At 49.6% G+C, this 19,723-nt stretch overlaps 3 non-coding genes across 3 annotated transcripts; all 3 read right to left on the bottom strand.

The window, feature by feature from the left end:
• Positions 1-15,371: 15,371 nt before the first annotated feature.
• On the bottom strand, positions 15,372-15,457 carry Trnay-gua. The gene is given in 2 exon segments: positions 15,372-15,407; positions 15,421-15,457. It is a non-coding gene; the product is annotated as a tRNA-Tyr (tRNA).
• An 805-nt stretch (positions 15,458-16,262) lies between these two features.
• On the bottom strand, positions 16,263-16,348 carry Trnay-gua. The gene is given in 2 exon segments: positions 16,263-16,298; positions 16,312-16,348. It is a non-coding gene; the product is annotated as a tRNA-Tyr (tRNA).
• Positions 16,349-17,962: 1,614 nt separating this feature from the next.
• Positions 17,963-18,048, bottom strand: Trnay-gua. The gene is given in 2 exon segments: positions 17,963-17,998; positions 18,012-18,048. It is a non-coding gene; the product is annotated as a tRNA-Tyr (tRNA).
• Between the last annotated feature and the right edge of the window lie 1,675 nt (positions 18,049-19,723).

Genomic DNA, 19,723 nt, shown 5'->3' on the forward strand with positions numbered 1-19,723 from the left:
ACTCTACTTTTCCAGTGAAGACAAAATATTAAATTCCTAACGAATCCGTAACTCGTAACAATTCTGATTCTGAAGCGTCGTGATCTAAACTTAGCTGCCGCGCTTCGCCATCCGGCGTGTTTAACCATTAATTCCATTTTTAGAAGGATTCGAACTATGCAGCCGAAACACATTGACATCAAAAACGAGAGGGCTTAGGAATTTTAAAAATTCAACTGTAAAGGAGACAAATTTTCTTTCTGAGGCAGAGCACATAGAAGCCTCTCCGTGATGGCTACCGGACAAGTGATTTTGTTAGATCTACTTATCAATATAAAATGGCCCTTCTCAACATTGGTCTTTTTTTTTTCTTTTATAGACTTGGATTAACATATGACCATTCTTGATAGTGATATCTGATATTTTTATCTTAAGTAACTTGTCTACACGAAGGAAACACGCATAGCCGACAAGAAAAACAGAAAATAGGAAACGTAATACCGCTAGACTATCATAAGCTTGATAAAAAATAACATAATGTCTCCAACAATATTTTAAAAAAATAGGTTCCTTTGACTTAACCGGCCTAGCTAATTTACGCTTTGCAGCCTCCAGCGCAGTTTTAACAAGAGGGTGATCTGTCGTCAGCGTCCGTAATCCCGCCAACTTGTGCATCCATGTAATAACGTAGGCAACGCCCTCCATGTAATAACGTAGGCAACGCCCTCCACATTCGAGATGCCGACGCCTTTCTCTTCAGCAGACCTGGTCAACTCCGTAAGGAACAAAGCTACGTGAAGTGGTTTGGCTGGTATTGGTTTAACGTCAAACTTGGAGAGAGCCCATACCCGCAATCTCATCCAACCCGTGTGGTACTTGCGCACTGCTGACACAGCCTTGGCACCAAGAAGTAGATCAAAGAGGCCGGGCAGACTGCTGAAGACCAATGTCCTTTGGCATATTTATTAACGAGTACCTTTCCATAATATCTGAAAGAAACTGAAAGATCACAACATATGTAGCGACGCATTAATATAAAGCGTCCGTCCTTACACCAAAACGATGATACATCAGAACCCGAAATTGATACAGACACCCAAATGGTGATAAAGACACCCAAATGGTGATACGCGTAATCAGTGTCCCACGCAACAAATGACATACCAAACTAAAAAGGTCCCTTCGCATTCACTGCATTGTAAACGTAAGTGGTTATAATACATTTTCATATTGCACACCTAAATGGCTCATGCACATCCCCGCATTATGTACACCTAAATGGTTCTTTCGCATCCCCGCATTATGTACACCTAAATGGTGAAGAGATCTTCTATTCTAGGTAATACAAATACTTCCGTTACGTAAGACTTGAACCTTAAGGCTGATGAATGCAGAAGGCCAAAAAAAGGCTAGAGGGCCACTCAGGAATTATAAGCGTTCCCTGACCCTTACAACTCTGAAGCTTTCTGATAGTCGGGACAATGAGGCTGACAGAGGGGCAGAGCCAGTTATTATTGCAAGTACAATCTTGTGCGAATGCATCGACGCCAGCACTCCCGGGTGAAGCAAACCTGGAATTAAAACATGTTAGCTTGGTATTATAGGCCGATGCGAATCGATCAATTGTATGCGGACCCCCTTTCGCATCGAGAAGCCTGAAAACGGATTGATTTACGGACCAGTCATCTTTGTCAACGAATCGACTTAATACATCAGCAAGCTCGTTGTTCTTGCAAGGGATCCATTCAACCTCTAACGAAATACCAATCTAGAGAGAAATGTAAAAAATGTTCAATGCAATCTGTTGAAGCTCTGGAGAAGGTTCTGTCCGCGCCTTGATTGTCGGTGAATACTTTAGCTTTCTTATTGCGCAGTTGCTCAATGTAAGAAAGACACACGTAGTGGACCGCCTTAAGCTCTTTGTAGGCTGAGCTCCTGCCGACATCTTCTTCCGTAAATAGACCACTGACCGGTGAACCATCAAGAGTAACTACCTATCAACCATAACCTGTTTCGCTGGCCTGTAAACAAAAGCATGCAATGCAAGCCGTAGGAGGGAAAGTAATACGATAACCATTGAAAGAGTCTATGTTAGTATACCAAAACCTAAGCTCTCCCTTGAGGCTTGGCGTTAGACGAACAGTAGAATCCCACGATGATCTTGAATCAATAGTTATACATCTGACGAGTTAACAATAGCGAGATAGGACCGACAGCTAATGCGCATGCTGAGCTATCGAAGGTTGGATGTACAAGAAAAGGACATTACATGTAACCTTGCCCAACATCATACGCAGCGCACGTATAACAAATCCTTTGAGTCGGATTCGAACCAGCGACCTAGGGATCACAGTTATAAATCTAAATTCTCAAAGAAAGGACATTTCATGTAACCTTGCCCAAAATAAACAGCAGTGCACGTAAAAAAATCCTTGGAGCCGGATTCGAACCAGCGACCTAGGGATCACAGTTATAAATCTACAGTCCCCCGCTCTACCAATCTATCGCCCCATGTAAGGTAGGTAATCCAAGAGGCTTCCGGATTCTGGATTCCAGGCTCTGGTTTCCGGATTCCGACCCTTGGATTCCGGATTCCAGGCACAACTTATATTCCGGATTCCAACAAAATATTAATGACATTCTATTAAAATCACGCAAAACTCTCGACATAGCAATGAACAGAAAACATTAGCGTATCGGATCGTAATGCTAAAAAGGGACAACTATAGTGAAAAGAAACCATTTGTTTACCATTACATCACTAAGATATGCATTATACAACTAAGATATGCATTATACTACTAAAATATGTATTATACCACCAAAATGCATTACACCACTAAGATGTGCATTACAACACTAAAATATGCATTATTCACTAAGATATGCATTATATCACTAAGATATGTATCCCACTAAAATGCATTATACATGCATTTATAACACTAAAATATGATTTATACCACTAAAATATGCGTCACTGGCGTCACTGTTTTCTTTACGTCTTGCAACGTTTTTCAAAGAGCAAAGGCATTTGGTTGACGTCCAAATTCGAAACCAAGATTCCACGAGGTTACACCCTGCTCAGCCACACGCGGTCGTCAGGAAAAAAAACTTTGCAAAACGGATTCATGGCTTCCGTGACGCGAACGTTTTTACAGTTTGCTCGAAGAATCTACCACAACTACCTTCATGCCGCGCGCGTGCGTTTTAGCTGGAATGGTCTATTCAAAGACGAACAAAACCGAGTTTTTGGTGACGTGTGCACGTGAGAATGGCTATACTCTGTGCAATACACCCCTTCTATCTCATAGAGCGGATTTCGGATGAGTGTAAAAAGTTAAAGTAAGTCAGGCTCGCGTTCTGTTAGCGTTTGTATTGGTTTAGGGTATAGTGTTTTGAATTTTAGCCAATTAAGTTGCAAACTAAATCAAAACGCGCCAGTACTTACGTCAAGGCTAAACGCAAATTTGACTTTCTTCGCCTCCTGATTTGTTTGTTGGGGAATAGCTTCCATTCCCGATTGGCTAAATTTTCGACATTAATTTGAAATTCGCTCATTCTAACAAGAACGGGAGATCAGGCTAAAATGCGTATATCTCCCGCAAAATGCATAATGTTAGAAGGGAGTCCTATTTTATAAGCTTATGGCTTTTCTGGATATCCTTGCCTCCTCAATTTTATGAATTGTAACTCTAATAAGAAAAATACTGGCAAAATAAAACTGTGAACTGTGAGTCTTAACTGGAGAACTTGTTTTGTACTCTTACTAGTGTTCTTAAGAATGTAAGAATTCTGCCAATTGAAGCTAATTAGACCGGAAAAAGTTGTACAATGATTGACATTGAGTTTTTAATCAATTATGCTAAACACTAACCAGGCACACCTCCTCATTAGAAATGCAAATAAAGGCAAGGGCTTGAGGAACATCGTGGCACTTTACTCGGCTACTCAATCTTCATCTTCGCTTGTGTGGTAATTGTGGGATTTTTTTAAGTCATTAATTTGAATGAAAAGTATGGATTCCGGATTTCGAAACTATTTGGATTCTGGATTCCAGACTGTGGATTCCGGATTCCAATCTCTGGATTCCGGATTTCAAGGGCCCTAAAAACCTGGATTCCGGATTCTGGATTACCTTACATGGGGCGAAATCTACAGTCTCCAAGGAAAGGACATTCCATGTTACCTTGCCCAAAATAAATAGCAGTGCATGTAAAATAATCCTTCGAGCCGCATTCAAAACAGCGACCTAGGGATCTCAGATATAAATCTACAGTCCCCCGCTCTACCAACTCAGCTATCGAAGGATGGATGTTAGCACAATCAACATAACCTTGCCCAAAATAAAAAAGCAGTGCATTTAAAAAAAGCCCTTCGAGCCGGATTCGAACCAGCGACCAAGTGATCACAATTATAAATCTACAGTCCCCCGTTCTACCAACTGAGCTATCGAAGGATGGATGTACATGGAAAGGACAATCAACGTAACCTTGCCCAAAATAAACAGCAGTGAACGTAAAAAATGCCTTCGAGAAGGATTCGAACCAGCGACCTAGGGATCACAATTATAAAACTACAGTCTCCCGCTCTACCAACTGAGCTATGGAAGGATGGATGTACATTGAAAGGACAATCAACGTAACCTTGCCCAAAATAAAAAAGCAGTGCACTTAAAAAAATTCTTCGAGCCGGATTCGAACCAGCAAACTAGGGATCACAAAAATAAATCTACAGTCCCCCGCTCTACCAACGGAGCTATCGAAGGATGGATGTACATGGAAAGGACAATCAACGTAACCTTGCCCAAAATAAACAGCAGTGAACGTAAAAAAATCCTTCGAGCCGGATTCGAAACAGCGACCTAGGGATCACAATTATAAATCTACAGTCGGGGGGGGACTAGGGTGTTTCAGTGAAACTAGTAGGGGGCGCGAATCGCCCCTCCGGGCCTCCCAGCCCCGCTTTCAATGAAACGAGTGGGAGGCGCGAATCGCCCCTCCGGGCCTCCCAGCCCCACTCCAGGCTGGGGACTTTCGGTGTCGCGTAGATTAATAATTTAATCTACGTCGGGACCACTTCGAGTAGATGGGTAAATCACTCCGCGTAGATGGGTAATTAGCGATGGTGTCGGGGACGTGTGCTAGGGCCGTGAAAACGAGGAGGGCCGGCAACCTACGGAGCCGTTTTTCGGCCGCGCTGGAGTGGCGTTTAAACCTGAGTTTTACTCGAACACCTCGCTCCCGAACTCCTCGCGAATTTCTCGCAGCCTCTTTTCATTATTTCGCGTGTCTCCAGGGAGGGCCCTTTCCTGCTTTTTTTTATGCTGCGCATACGCGGTGCGAGGCCGTGTCGAGCTCTGATAGCGGCCTTGAGCGCGTAGTATCTCTCTTGTTCCTGAAGTATTAGCCGAAACTCTTCGTCTGAGATATGCCCGTCCTGCAGAGCCTTAGAGACCAGCTCGCTGATCGAGTTTTTCTTACTCTCCGCTGAAACCATCGTGTCCTCGTGTTTAGCCACCTTGCTCGTAAGACCCCTAGAGACTACCCCCGCGCCCGCGCCCACGACACCGACCAGCCCAGCGACCCCTGCCAGCGGACCGCCGATCAGAACCCCTATCCTACTCAGAGAGACCCCCACCCCGGCGCTGGAAAGCGCCCCTGCGGCGATGCCGGATGCCACAGACACAGCATGGGTAACGGCAAAGGCGCGCTTATACTTCTTCCGCACCTGTCGATGATGCGTCATCTCGTTGTCTAGGACCGCCTGAGTGTCACATATTTTCTGGAGTAGGAAGCTTTGCACGTCGACGCCGATGCTTGCCGGAGCAGTAGGCGTCATGTGCGTTTGCGGGGGGCAGACACTGGGAAGCGAGGGGTATATGGCACCGCTGCTAACGTCGCTGTTTGCCATGCTTGTTATGTCGGACCTAGGTTAGCTCTAATACGAGACGAACAGGCATGCCCTTAAAGTCCACCCATCTACCGCGGTCATCCCTGATCCATATTTGGATACTCGAGACAAACTCAGAGAAAGATTTTACGGCACAAACGGGGATGTCGGGTCCATAGACGGCTTTCTCGTGCGGCCTCCCGCGGGTTTCTAGGCAAGCGAGAACGTTTGAAGGCTCGCCTAAGGCGAGGCATTGCATGCGGTCTACGATATCGCAGAAGATGTAGAGGGCCTCTATTTTCGGCAAAGCCACCTTAAGTGCCCCCCCCCCCCCCCAAGGGCAGTGCGAGGCCCCGCCCACCCAACTGATCGTCTTTAGCCTCTAGGCCAAATAGTGCGCAAAGCTCGGCATTCAGGAACGCAACGCAATTGGACATGAGCGCGATCTTCCCGGTGAGGGGATCCAGCTTCGCGGTCAGAATTTTGCTTTCAGCGCGGTTGATCGTTTCCACGATGGACTCGGCCGTGTGGTGCCCGGCTGGCAGAGTAGCGATGGGCGGGAGGGAGGCTAGGGTCGTTATCTGATGCTCCAGCTCGAGATTATACCAGCTGTTAAACAGCGAGCACTGCCGGAGCGCCACGAAGCGTGGGCGCCTTATCGGCTGCTCGAAGAAGAGCGTCAGTTCGCCTTCGGTGAACACAGCATGTAGGACCACCATTGTGTTGAACATAGCCCGCCTTCGTGTTTAATAGGGCTGAGCATGGATTGGGAAGGCTGGCGGATGCTGAACGAGGAGGCGATTCCCCGAAGGGAGGAGGAGGAGACGAAGAAGGCGGCAATTGCGGCGGGAGCCTCTATAGCCGAACATATCAAACACGCTATAGCCGAACAAGTCAAACGCGCAAAAACCGGTTTCCCTAGGTCTCTGACCCTCGCGCAAAAGCTGCTCTACGCCGTGCCCGCGACTCCCGTGGAGAGCACGGCCTCAGACATCACCCCACTACTCACGCAGCTAGAGATACACGTGGCTGAGGACAAATCATTAACGACTAGGGTCCGAGACATATTCAAAGAGACAGTAGTCCGCCAAGGAGTCTCGCCGGTGGCTATCGGAGCCTTCCTATGGGTACTGGCCACAGCAACTTAACTTTGCGGTCTGGTGCGCAACCGCCGGATGCTGGGTGTCCCTAACCGATCCCGCTTTCGCCACGCTCCCCTCTGTCGTCAGGGGATTTCTAAGGTTTCACGTCTACTTTACCACCCGGAGGATACTCTACGAGCTCGGCGCCCCCCTGGCTGGCGACAGCCCGTTCACGCAAAAAGGTAACCCCTACAAGAAGGCCGCTTTCGAGCGTCTATGTATAGAGTTCGGTTTGCCGCGTAAGCCGGACTTCCGATGGAAAGGCGGGCGGAACCACGGGCTAGGCGATGTGTTTGTGTTCTACCCGTGGGCGGGGTATCGCAAAGGCACGTGATCCGTGGCTACGACACGGCGGCGGACGAGTACCCGAGCCACCTCAATCTGTTTAGCGACGAAGGTGGGACGTACAATAGTGGGAAGCAGGTGGGTTACATACGCAACGACGACCACGGGGGCGTGCAATATAGCTGGTTTGCGCCTCCCAAAGGTGAGGGGCTGACAAAAGTAGGGCTAAGAAGACTCGATCGCTCGGTCGAGGCGTTCGTGTACACAGTGCTTGGCGCGCAGGTAAACGTCCGTTCCCCTATCGCGGGGGCCGGTGGGCCGGCCATGGAGGCGCAGGCGGAGTTCACGAAGCTGCTTGAAGACGCGATCATAGAAAACGACATCGCTCAAAGCGTGCAAAGGTACCAGTTAGCCGTGCAGGAGGCCAAGGTGAGACTGAGTCTTGCGGTCGCACCAGGAGTGTGGCTGATGCCGAGCGATCTGGTGATAAACACACAAAGCGTCGTGGGCTACAACAATAAGCTGCAGAAAGCCACAGATACCATGACGCTCGGCGCAAACGCGATCAACACCGAGACGAAGCCAGTCGGTGCCCATAACATGGCCGGTGGGCATCCTAGGGTGCAACACGTGACCGATCCGGGGATCGACCGCGTGCCGTCCGGGCGGCAAAGCGAGGCTTCCGCCCCTGCGAAAGTGCACGCAGAGGGCGCGGCGCCTGCCCCCTCTCCACGTATGCATGCTGCGCATAGCATGCCTACCGCCGGAGAGGCAAGCGCACCCGGGCCGGGCGAAAAAGGTGACCACACCGCCCTCAAGGCGGGGTTGTCGGCACTCGCGGTGGCCGCGGCGTATTACTTGTTCCGATGATTGCTTAGCATTCGACGAACCAAGAACGCGGCTACGGCTAGAATGAGCAGCCACGCATTTTCGCCAAGGAATTTCACCGCTTCCCCTGCAGCCTTAAACACAAAGTTCGCGATGCTGCCTACTAGCCCAGGGAGAAGCTCGCCTAGCTTTTTCCCGATAGCCTTAAGCCCGTTACCGACCCCCCTGGCCACGGAGGGGAGCGACCTGCCGAGCGATCTCACAATGGCCGCGATCGTCGTCGCTACGGCCAACCCGATAGCGGTGACGGTAAAGCCGTGCTTTTTGAAGATGGCTTTGATGCGCTCCCTTAGCGGCTTTTGGTTCTCGAGCTCTCGATTTTCGCGTTCTAGTTCGTCAATCTCGGATAGCCTCTCCTCGTTGCGCTCACGGGCCTCTTGGCGGCGACTCTCTGACGTGTTAGGGTCGTCGATGGTCTCCCCGTCTGTGGCTACCACCCATTGCAGCTCTTGGACTCGTTCCGTGTTCTCCTGGATGACCGCGTCTATCTCTGCCACGGACCCCATCGCCAGCTTGAAGCCTTTCAGCCTTGCAACGTCCTGTCGAACGCTCTCGTCCTCATTGTACAGCTGTCTTCGTTTAGACCAACCTTCTTTGCCGAGGTTGCGAAGCTGTATTAGCGTCTTTCCCTTCTGGTCTGACTGGAACCGTATCAGATTCTCGTTAAGGTCTGGGTATTTCTCCCTGAGGGACTGGAGACCGAGTCTCGTCGCTGCACCCTCTGTGATGAACGAGGTTTCAGCGGTCGTTTGCGTTGCGCATCGCGTAGCCATGCTATGCGCAGCATGCATACGCGATGACGTGCTCGTCATTGGGATTGACTCCCCATCTTCGGGGCCAAACGGGATAAGGGGCGTCGTCTCGTCTTCCCCCGCTCCGCGATAGGCGGACGTACCCGGCAAGGTATCGTCAATGTCGACGTCAACATCACCCATGATGCGTGCGCACAACTCGTGCTATGCTATATTAGACATGTCTAACAGTCCGCACCATAGCCACGCGGCTTCGTACTTTATTTATACATACGTATACGATATATGATATACGTAATGTCAGTCAGCGATAAACTTGACCCCCAACGAACACCCAGAACTCCTCTGGGGTTGAAAGCCGAGAGAACTGTTCACCGGGTCACTCTCAACCCGCCGACGGCCTCCCCAGGCGAGACGCTATATGTGGCGGTCCCAAAGCTATCGGAAGGCGTCACGCTCGTGCCTGGCTCCTTGAGGGTCGGCCTCGATCTCTCCATCTCAGGCCATGCAAATAATACCGTCGTGAACAACGTCGGCCGAAATCTCGTGAGCCGCCTGAAAATCACGTTTGCCGGAGAAACGCTCCAGGACACCAACCGCTACGACGTCTTCAAGACGTATGAGGAGTTTTGCCTGTCCAAGGTCGAGAGAGAGGACCGCCTGGAACAGGGCATACAGTCAGAAAACATGCGCAAGCTTCGCTCCAAGGCTGGCGATAAAGCGACTAGTAACGCCAAGGAGAACGCTCTAAACGCCGCCCACGGGGCGAGGTACACCATCCCGCTAGACCATTCTCTGCTGACGGACCACGGCGTACTGTACCCAAGGGCGCTCTCAGAGGCGCTGCTCTCCGAGATCACGTTCGCAACGGTTGACCAGGTAGTAGTCGGAACTGATGCTACCAAATTATCCTATGGCATCAAAAATCTAGAGCTGGAATACGAAAGCCTGAGGGACGACAACCTCGCCCGGTCTGCAGCCGCCGCCTACCAAAACGGCACAACGTTCTTCTACGAGCAAGTGAACCTTCACAAGACCTTCGTGATTAGCAAAGGGACGGGCAGCATAATCAAGGAGAGTGTCAACCTGCCGCGAAGGTCTATGAGTGGTCTGTTGCTCCTCTTTGTGGAGCCATACACGGCAGGGGCTCGCGACTCTGAGAAGTTCGTGTACCCCGACATCAAGAGCGTTCGCGTTACAATCGACAGCATGCCAAACAAGGTCTTCAGCCAGGGGCTGCGCCCCACGGATTTCTGGAGGGAGGCGAAAAGGCGGTTCGTCCGCCCCTCCCCGGGGGGGCACAGCGGAGCGCCTGCCGCCCCGGCGGTCGGCCCCGAGTCGTTCTATGGCGATAACAAGTTTGCTCTGTGGATCGACCTTCGAACGACGGACGACAGTGCTATCCATGGGGGTGGTCTCCGATTGGTCAACACCCGCGACGGTGTGCACCTCGAGATAAAACGCACGGCAAGCGGCACGGGTACCGTAAACTGTCACGTGTTTGTGGTGGCCGACGCCCAAATGAACCTTATGAACGGACAGCTAGAGTCCATACAATACTGAGCACAGACACCGAAACGTGTTTCTGCGCGAAGCGCTGCGGCAGCGCGGTATGGACCCGAAAAACATCCCATTTAACGCTCTCATCGTTGGCCCGACGTCATGCGGGAAGACCCGATTCATAGGGGACCGGCTGCGAGGCCCTTTCCGGGGCAAGTTTGACTACATCGTACTCATGTTCCATACCTTTGTCTACAACAAAACATACGACGGCTTCGGCGAGGGCCACAATCGTCTGTTTGTCATCGCACCTGAGGCGGGTCAGATTGACATACTGCTGAGGTTTGTCTCCGCTCTCTTCGAAGGCACTAATACGCTAATCATACTCGACGACTGTGCGGCCTCGAAAGACGTAAAGAGGCGCTCTGACCAGCTCGTCAACTTGGCGTTCAGCGCGCGCCACGTGGGTATTAGCGTGTGGGTGATCACGCAGCAGCTCACCAGCATCACGAAGCCGTTCCGCGAGAACATCGCGGCCTTGGTGGTCTTCTATACCCCGAGCAAGGCGGGCATGAAAGCTATCCTGCATGACTACGGCGCGGAGCTCTCAGAAGAGAAGACGAAAGAGTACATGGAGGCCTTCAAGACGAAAAAGTTCTCGAAGTTAGAGTTTTGCTTGCGTCACCCTTATACCATCGCCCTAGTTGAATGGTAAGCGCAGTAAACCACCGCCCTAGGGCATAACGTATGTGTGCACACATATACATACGTACGTATATATACATATATAATCACACGTGTTGCACATTAGCCACGGCATGATGAGCGACGAATGCTTTGAGAGTCTTCTTGAGGGGGGCGCCGCCGGCCTCCCGGCCGTTGAGTCGTTGGGCTGCTCTGCGCAGCCTGCCGGAACGGCAACTGGAGTTGAGCAAACTGAGATAGCAGACGCGAGGGAGAAACTCGCGATTCTCGTTGCCTCGGGGAAGTCGAAGGAAATGGTAGGCAAGGCCCTGACTCACGACGACGTCAAACGCATGAGCGCCGAGGAGGTGAGGAAGTACGAGAGGCGATACGAGACCGCTCTAGCCAGCCGGACTACAGACCCCCTGGCAGACAGCTTTCTGAAGCTTACGACCAAGCTAGTAGGTATGGCGCTGCCGATAGACAGTGTGGTCGATCTTCACAATGACCTAGTGTCCGACTACATCATCAACAACGAGCTCCGCACATTGTGCGGAAGCCTGTCTCTACGCTGCGGTCGTTTGATGGCTTTAGCCGTCGGGGCGTTACACATAGCACGTCATGTGAACACCGCCGGAACGGCAAGCGCTGACACGCGGTGTCAACACGAAGTAGCAGCCGCGGACTCACCAGTGGTTTGCCTGCCGGAACGGCAAACGCACAGTGGCGAGTCTGCCATCCCAGAGCAGACGTTCATCTGAAAGTTTGCCACTTCTTTAGCAACCAAGTAGTTGACACCGCGTGTCAACACAAATGGAGGAACCTCAAGGAAGTACTAGTGCCCAGCCTGCCGGGACGTTAGCGGAACCTGACAAACAAGCTGCTCATGAACCTGCACGTACGCCTTCGGCGTTGGCGGAGAGAATCACGAGCCCCGAACCACCCGCGACCCGACCTAAACACCCTGGACGAGTCGAAGCCGGAAGGCGCTTGGCAAAGTGGAACCGACTTAACAGAGCGAAAAAAGAGACACTTCGTGTCGTGCAACACGTTGGGCCGCCGGTCGCTAGCGAGCCGCAGGGACGCGAGAGCTTGCGCGCCGAAGGCATACACACACCAGTCCCGGAAAGCAACTCTGCTTGGTCGGCTAACACGGTTATCGGAGTCGCTGGTCTTCTAGTGTCATTGATCGGCCTGTACACACGTAGGCGGGAGCTAGCTGCCGCGTTCACTCGTACACCAGCTGTTAACCAGCGAGCTACCGATCCACTTGCTACAGATCCGCATGTAGCGGCCGACGGCGTGACTCCGCCCGCAAGGCCGCCGCTGGCGGCCGCACAGCAGACCGAGGATCGACCGCTTGCCGTTCCGGCGACAGCGCTTCGCGCTCCCGGACAATGCAAATCTCGGCTGTTATCCATGGAGTAAGCAGACATTTAGACACGAGGGCCCCACCCATATCCGCACGTCCGTGCACCGCAATGTCGGCGACGCGGCAGAGCAAGATTACAAAGACCATCACCGACGCCGCAGTCATAACCGGCCTCGTCGCCGGTATCGGCTGGGTTAGGCGCAAGGTCTTACGCGAGGACTTCACCAAAGACCCCTCCGCGAACGCTATAAACTACGCAAAAATGACTGCCGCCGTTGCAGGTGCTATCGCTTTGAAGGGTTACCTTGAAGACCAGAAGATCCTGCCCATGTAGTAGTGTACTGCAGTGTGCTACACTACATGTGTATGCCATGTATTAGACTCGTGCACGTTTCATGCGCATGCGCATACATAAACACAGCACGTGAAGTGTGCGCACGCAAAGTGTGCGTACGTGAAACGTACTCGATGGCCTCTATCGCGATTTTGGTTGGCGGCGCCGTTCTGAACGCGACTGCATTCGTTGGTGGCAACTACCTCGAAAAGTTCCTGTCGAACGATGAGAGCCCTGCCTTAGGCAGACAAAAAATCCTCGATTGGCAAGCTCAAAGTCGCGAGAGAGGGTCCCTCGCAAAGCAAAACTTCACCGACACAGACTACGCGCTCAAACTTTACAACCAACCCGGCCAAAACAATCCCTGGAGTCGATGCGGGCTCCTGAGCTGTCCGACTACTACATCCCCAGCAAAACGCAGAAAAACGCCGAGTTGGCGTACATTGGCGCCGGCGCACGCGCCATCGGCTACGCAGCCAGCCGCTTGCTGTGATGTAGCTGCCGTTCCGGCGCTGCATCTAGGCGGCCTTTTTCCATGCTGCGCGTATACGTATACGTATGCGTATAACATGGTTGCAGACCGGCCTCAGAAAGACCGAGCGCTTCGCGCAGCACTGCCCGAGCAGGTGGCAACCGCCTGTAGGAGACTGATACACCTGTTGCGATACATTATTGCCGACACGTAATGGCGGCGAAGCGCATGTCCGACGAAGAACTCGATGCGTTCCTACGTACCATATACTACGCCAGAGGTGGCTTCCAGGGAGTGACCGCTCTGCATGCCAAATTTCCCAAGGGCTCAGCCTCCATAGATCGAGTGCGCAGGTGGGTAAGCTCGCAGCCCTACGGGGGCTACACACAGACACCCCCTCCTCCGACTACCTACGCCCACTTCTCGGAGCAGATACCACCATTATCCACCAGTATCCACCAGTCGGACCTGCTATTCTTGCCAACCGACCGCGGGTACAAGTATGCCCTGACTGTCGTTGACGTTGCTTCACGATATAAAGCCGCCCGCCCACTGAGGACTAAGAGCGCGGCCGTCGTCTCCCGCGAACTCGCTGACATCTATGCAGAGGGACCTCTCACATGGCCTAAATTCCTCATGGTTGATGACGGCACGGAGTTCAAGGGTGCTACCACAAAGCTCCTAGCAGACCACGGGGTGGAGGTCTGACGGGCTGAACCAGGGCACTACAGGAGCCAAGCTTTCGCCGAGTCTTTCCATCGCTGGCTGGCACAGCGCCTATTTTGTGCGCAGTACTCGAAGGAGCTTGCATCCGGCAAGACAAACCGCGAGTGGGTTACCGCTTTGCCAATCGTCATCTCGGACATAAACGCAACGAAGACGCGCATGACTGGCTTTGCGCCTAAGGACGCCATAAAGCTGAGGCGCGTGCCTCTCAAAGCCGAAAAGCCTCCCTGTACGAGGAAGACCTTCAGGACAAGGGCCGACGGCGAGCGACGGACCCGTGGTGGACAAGCAAGGCATACCCAATACTAAAGAGGGTCATGGAGCCCGGACAACCAGTGTTGTATTACACGGCGTACTCTAAGCACGGCTTTACGCGTTCGCAGTTGCGTAGCGCGACGCTAGCGTGACAAAACAGATAAAAAAATCTGCTGATCGCTCTAGCGTCACCCTAGCGTGGTCAGCGCTTGTGCCTCCTATTGCAGCTAAGGCACGTGAGTCTGAAGTTACCCTGACTGTCGTCCAGCCGGTCGATACTGAAGCATTGGGGATGAATCTTGGTGTACCCCTGAAGCAGAAGCTGAGTGCCACAGACCGTGTACTTTTTTTCCGCGTCGGCAATCATGCCGAGTACGTGGTCTACCGTCAGAACGTGGTGCGGCCCTGTGTACTTTGTGCGACCCTTTTGCCTGTCGTCTATAGCGTATCGCTTGATTCGCGCTACGAGCCAGATTCGAACCAGCGACCTAGGGATCACAATTATAAATCTACAGCCCCCCGCTCTACAAAACTGAGCTATCGAAGGATGGATGTACATGGAAAGGACATTAAACGTAACCTTGCCCAAAATAAACAGCAAGGCACCTAAAAACATTTTTCGAGCCGGATTCAAACCAGCAAACTTCGGATCACAATTATAAATCTACAGCCCCTCGCTCTACTAACTGGGCTATCGAAGGATGGATATGCATTGAAAGGACAATCAACGTAACCTTGCCAAAAATAAATCTAAAGTCTCCAAGGAAAGGACATTCCATGTAACCTTCCCTAAAATAAACAGCAGTGCACGTAACAAAATCCTTGGAGACGGATTCGAACCAGCGACCAAGGGATCACAATTATAAATCTACAGTCCCCCGTTCTACCAACTGAGCTATCGAAGGATGGATGTCCATGGAAAGGACAATCAACGTAACCTTGACCAAAATAAACAGCAGTGCACATAAAAAATCCTTCAAGCCGGATTTTAACCAGCGACCTAGAGATCACAGTCATAAATCTACAGTCTCCAAGGAAAGGACATTTCATGTAACCTTGCCCAAAATAAACAGCAGTGCACGTAAAACAATCCTTCGAGCCGGATTCGAACCAGCGACCTAGGGATCACAGTTATAAATCTACAGTCCCCCGCTCTACCAACTGAGCTATCGAAGGATGGATGTACATTGAAAGGACAATCAACGTAACCTTGCCCAAAATAAACAGCAGTGAACGTAAAAAAATCCTTCGAGCCGGATTCGAACCAGCGACCTAGGGATCACAATTATAAATCTACAGTCCCCCGATCTACCAACTGAGCTATCGAAGGATGGATGTACATTGAAAGGACAATCAACGTGACCTTGCCCAAAATAAAAAAGCAGTGCATTTAAAAAAAGTCTTCGAGCCGGATTCGAACCAGCGACCAAGGGATCACAATTATAAATCTACAGTCACCCGTTCTACCAACTGAGCTATCGAAGGATGGATGTCCATGGAAAGGACAATCAACGTAACCTTGACCAAAATAAACAGCAGTGCACATAAAAAATCCTTCAAGCCGGATTTTAACCAGCAACCTAGAGATCACAGTCATAAATCTAGAGTCTCCAAGGAAAGGACATTTCATGTAACCTTGCCCATAATAAACAGCAGTGCACGTAAAAAAATACTTCGAGCCGGATTCGAACCAGCGACCTAGGGATCACAATTATAAATCTACAATCCCCCGCTCTACCAATTGAGCTATCGAAGGATGGATGTATATTGAAAGGACAATCAACGTAAACTTGGCCAAAATAAAAAAGCAGTGCACCTAAAAAATAATTTCGAGCCGGATTCGAACCAGCGATTTAGGGATCACAATTATAAATCTACAGTCCCCCGCTCTACCAACTGATCGATCGCATGATGGATGTACACGGAAGGAACAATCAACGTAACCTTGCCCAAAATAAACAGCAGTGAACATAAAAATAAATCCTTCGAGCCGGATTCGAACCAGCGACCTGGGGATCACAATTATAAATCTACAGTCCCCCGCTCTACCAACTGAGCTATCGAAGGATGGATGAGCATTGAAAGGGCAATCAACGTAACCTTGACCAAAATAAACAGCAGTGAACGTAAAAAATTCTTCGAGCCGGATTCGAACCAGCAACCTAGGATCAGTCTCCAAAAAAATGAAATTCCATGTAACATTGCCCAACGTAAAGCGCATGTATAAAACATCCTTTGAGCCGGATTCGAACCAGCGAATGAGGGATCACAATTGTAAATCTACAGCCCCCCGTTCTACCAACTGTGCTATCGAAGGATGGATGTACATTGAAAGGACAATCAACGTAACCTTGCCCAAAATAAACAGCAGTGAACGTAAAAAAATTATTCGAGCCGGATTCGAACCAGCGACCTAGGGATCACAATTATAAATCTACAGTCCCCCGCTCTACCAACTGAGCTATCGAAGGATGGATGAGCATTGAAAGGGCAATCAACGTAACCTTGACCAAAATAAACAGCAGTGAACGTAAAAAATTCTTCGAGCCGGATTCGAACCAGCAACCTAGGATCAGTCTCCAAAAAAATGAAATTCCATGTAACATTGCCCAACGTAAAGCGCATGTATAAAACATCCTTTGAGCCGGATTCGAACCAGCGAATGAGGGATCACAATTGTAAATCTACAGCCCCCCGTTCTACCAACTGAGCTATCGAAGGATGGATGTACATTGAAAGGACAATCAACGTGACCTTGCCCAAAATAAAAAAGCAGTGCATTTAAAAAAAGTCTTCGAGCCGGATTCGAACCAGCGACCAAGGGATCATAATTATAAATCTACAGTCCCCCGTTCTACCAATTGAGCTATCGAAGGATGGATGTATATTGAAAGGACAATCAACGTAAACTTGGCCAAAATAAAAAAGCAGTGCACCTAAAAAAAAATTTCGAGCCGGATTCGAACCAGCGATTTAGGGATCACAATTATAAATCTACAGTCCCCCGCTCTACCAACTGAGCGATCGCATGATGGATGTACATGGAAGGAACAATCAACGTAACCTTGCCCAAAATAAACAGCAGTGAACATAAAAATAAATCCTTCGAGCCGGATTCGAACCAGCGACCTGGGGATCACAATTATAAATCTACAGTCCCCCGCTTTACCAACTGTGCTATCGAAGGATGGATGTACATTGAAAGGACAATCAACGTAACCTTGCCCAAAATAAACAGCAGTGAACGTAAAAAAAATTATTCGAGCCGGATTCGAACCAGCGACCTAGGGATCACAATTGTAAATCTACAGCCCCCCGCTCTACAACTGAGCTATCGAAGGATGGATGTACATTGAAAGGACAACCAACGTGACCTTGCCCAAAATAAAAAAGCAGTGCATTTAAAAAAAGTCTTCGAGCCGGATTCGAACCAGCGACCAAGGGATCACAATTATAAATCTACAGTCCCCCGTTCTACCAACTGAGCTATCGAAGGATGGATGTCCATGGAAAGGACAATTAACGTAACCTTGACCAAAATAAACAGCAGTGCACATAAAAAATCCTTCAAGCCGGATTTTAACCAGCGACCTAGGGATCACAGTCATAAATCTACAGTCTCCAAGGAAAGGACATTTCATGTAACCTTGCCCAAAATAAACAGCAGTGCACGTAAAACAATCCTTCGAGCCGGATTCGAACCAGCGACCTAGGGATCACAATTATAAATCTACAGTCCCCCGCTCTACCAACTGAGCTATCGAAGGATGGATGAGCATTGAAAGGGCAATCAACGTAACCTTGACCAAAATAAACAGCAGTGAACGTAAAACATTCTTCGAGCCGGATTCGAACCAGCAACCTAGGATCAGTCTCCAAGAAAATGAAATTCCATGTAACATTGCCCAACGTAAAGCGCATGTATAAAACATCCTTTGAGCCGGATTCGAACCAGCGAATGAGGGATCACAATTGTAAATCTACAGCCCCCCGCTCTACCAACTGAGCTATCGAAGGATGAATGTACATTGAAAGGACAATCAACGTGACCTTGCCCAAAATAAAAAAGCAGTGCATTTAAAAAAAGTCTTCGAGCCGGATTCGAACCAGCGACCAAGGGATCACAATTATAAATCTACAGTCCCCCGTTCTACCAACTGAGCTATCGAAGGATGGATGTCCATGGAAAGGACAATCAACGTAACCTTGACCAAAATAAACAGCAGTGCACATAAAAAATCCTTCAAGCCGGATTTTAACCAGCGACCTAGAGATCACAGTCATAAATCTACAGTCTCCAAGGAAAGGACATTTCATGTAACCTTGCCCAAAATAAACAGCAGTGCACGTAAAACAATCCTTCGAGCCGGATTCGAACCAGCGACCTGGGGATCACAGTTATAAATCTACAGTCCCCCGGTCTACCAACTGAGCTATCGAAGGATGGATGTACATTGAAAGGACAATCAACGTAACCTTGCCCAAAATAAACAGCGGTGAACGTAAAAAAATCCTTCGAGCAGAATCCGAACCAGCGACCTAGGGATCACAATTATAAATCTACAGTCCCCCGCTCTACCAACTGAGCTATCGAAGGATGGATGAGCATTGAAAGGGCAATCAACGTAACCTTGACCAAAATAAACAGCAGTGAACGTAAAAAATTCTTCGAGCCGGATTCGAACCAGCAACCTAGGATCAGTCTCCAAGAAAATGAAATTCCATGTAACATTGCCCAACGTAAAGCGCATGTATAAAACATCCTTTGAGCCGGATTCGAACCAGCGAATGAGGGATCACAATTGTAAATCTACAGCCCCCCGCTCTACCAACTGAGCTATCGAAGGATGGATGTACATTGAAAGGACAATCAACGTTACCTTGCCCAAAATAAAAAAGCAGTGCATTTAAAAAACGTCTTCGAGCCGGATTCGAACCAGCGACCAAGGGATCACAATTATAAATCTACAGTCCCCCGTTCTACCAATTGAGCTATCGAAGGATGGATGTATATTGAAAGGACAATCAACGTAAACTTGGCCAAAATAAAAAAGCAGTGCACCTAAAAAAAAATTTCGAGCCGGATTCGAACCAGCGATTTAGGGATCACAATTATAAATCTACAGTCCCCCGCTCTACCAACTGAGCGATCGCATGATGGATGTACATGGAAGGAACAATCAACGTAACCTTGCCCAAAATAAACAGCAGTGAACATAAAAATAAATCCTTCGAGCCGGATTCGAACCAGCGACCTGGGGATCACAATTATAAATCTACAGTCCCCCGCTTTACCAACTGTGCTATCGAAGGATGGATGTACATTGAAAGGACAATCAACGTAACCTTGCCCAAAATAAACAGCAGTGAACGTAAAAAAAATTATTCGAGCCGGATTCGAACCAGCGACCTAGGGATCACAATTATAAATCTACAGTCCCC

The sequence above is a fragment of the Nematostella vectensis genome, chromosome 3 (assembly GCF_932526225.1).
Source record: "Nematostella vectensis chromosome 3, jaNemVect1.1, whole genome shotgun sequence".
NCBI lineage: Eukaryota > Metazoa > Cnidaria > Anthozoa > Actiniaria > Edwardsiidae > Nematostella > Nematostella vectensis.